Source organism: Nannobrachium achirus, assembly GCF_963921795.1.
Source record: "Nannobrachium achirus genome assembly, chromosome: 7".
Classification (NCBI taxonomy): Eukaryota; Metazoa; Chordata; class Actinopteri; order Myctophiformes; family Myctophidae; genus Nannobrachium; species Nannobrachium achirus.
In genome coordinates, this window is record NC_137816.1 from 45,687,060 (window position 1) to 45,689,391 (window position 2,332).

Consider the following 2,332-nt stretch of genomic DNA (forward strand, 5'->3'; position numbering starts at 1 on the left):
GATATTTAGCGCACGACTTGATTGGTCGATTGGGTTGGGGTCTTCTACGTCAGTCCCGTTATGGCTCCGCCCACAAGACGAAGCCTCATGCTGGCTAACCTCGCCCACCTGGCTCCCTGGCTGAGGGGTTGGGTGCGCTGTCCTCACATCACCAGCAGGGGTCATTGCCGTGCTGGCTTGTGGTGGACAATTTTGTATTTTTTTCTACTTTTTTGCCATGGTGGACATACCAAATGAGAAGACAATACTATTATTACCAGAAACACATAAAGACATAGTCCTGAATGACCATAGCAGGTTTGTGACTTTTCATTTCAACATTTAGGTCTATACATCATTACTTTTCACACTGTTATCTATAGGCCTAATTTTCAAGTAAATTGGTCCAGCAATTGTCTTTTCATAATCTTGGCTTCTTTTTCATTTTAATGGTTTGACATCACCGAATGTCAGTCAACACAATTATTAATTTTAATTGATAAAAAAAAATCCCTGTTCATTTGAATGGGGGAAATGGCATTTAGATACAGTGGAGTCTAGCAACTGCTTATTAGACCCTATAGCAACAACATATTGGCCTGGAATGTCTTCATTTTAGGGCCAAGGCCACTTGGCCTTTGGTGTTGTCCATTTTTTGAGGGCACAAAGGCCAAATGCCAGGGCAGGAAGGCCATCAGTGTTAGGGATGATAACCTAATCTGCAGTGAAATAGATAAATGATGGTATTTACAATCTGATCCATGCTCAGCCAAAGTCCCCATGGTTTAAAGATGGGGACTCCCGGACTCGGGGAGTTGAGATTTCAGAATCTCAACAAAAGACACTGTGTCTACAATACATGACAAGAAAGAAACATGTTTACTGTATACATATTGACAAGAATGACTGAGAAAGAAGGAGAAAGTGGTACAGTTAGCTGGGGCATTAAGGCCACTGTGGCCTCATGCAGGGAATGCCATGTTTTGGAGGGGCACAAGGCCAAACAGAGGGGCAATGGCCTTCATGGCTTTTGATTGATTGATTGATTGATTGATTGATTGATTGATTGAAGACTTTATTAGAAGTTTGCATAGGAAAAGGTACAGTTTCATGACGGTACAGTTCACTGGTACAAGGTCTAAAAGGAGATCCATGAAAAGACTAAGCTTATTTCCACTGGAAACCATTGAAGTGTCTCATATAACATTGAATGACAGACAAATAGAACACAGTACTATGCAGTAGATAAGAAAAACAAAAAGAAAACAGTAAGTCTAAACAAACAGTATATATAAAGAAGGGGCAGGGGAGGGTAGGGTTGGGCTAGGTTAGTTTTTTTACCAGTTGCGAACGGCTGCTGCCTGTAAGTGGTTTTTCAGGGCAATTTTAAAGGATGCTAGTGATCCACACTCCTTTATGACCTTCGGTAAGGCTTTCCACATTTTGGTGGTATAGCAGAAAAAAGAGTTTGACCCTTTGTTGGTTTTGACTCTGGGTTGAAAGTGATCTTTCAACATGAAATTCCTGCCCTGATAGCAACCACCTATTATATCTATAATATCTATACCGCCTATTAGACCCTATAACCACCATTTTACCCGAGCACCCACCTGGTTTACCCTAGGAACAACATATTAGACCATATCAACTGCATATTAGAGCTTAGCAACCACTTATTAAACCCCAACAACCACTGTTTTACCCTAAAATAAATATACATTTTACACTACTCACTGTCAAGAGTGTCAACATATCAAAACTTTGAACACAACTACTCCTCCATCCATCCATCCATCCATCCATCCATCTTCAACCGCTCAACTTAGCCTATTCAAAGCCAAGTTGCTGTATTTTCCTTTCTATACTGCATTACTAGGCTATATACAGGCTACTTCATGTATAGTATTTCTTGTGATCATGCATGATTTTTTCATTTTGTTTTGTATGTAGGCCTACACACACATAGGCCTATATTTCAGTACAGCCTTTATATACACCTTAACATATGGGGTGGTGTCTCATATCCCCTTATAAGCGACCCCTTAATTAATTAAGATCCGCCACCAATAACCTAACCCCGTATATGATATCATTACCAATATTACATTTACATTTCGTATGTCTCTGTCTATAGTTTTAATTGTGTAGGCCTACAATACTCCGCACTTGCCAGAAGATGTCAGCATAAACCTCGTTCAGAAGATTGACTTCAGTCTGCAGTGGAAGACAAAGCTTCAAATCCACGTCTGTATTTCCTGACTGTTCCGGTCTTCAACATGAGAGATAAGGTTTTATTTATTTGTTTTATGTTAAATAGACCCAAACGATCTATATTGTTATCTCATCTATAGTG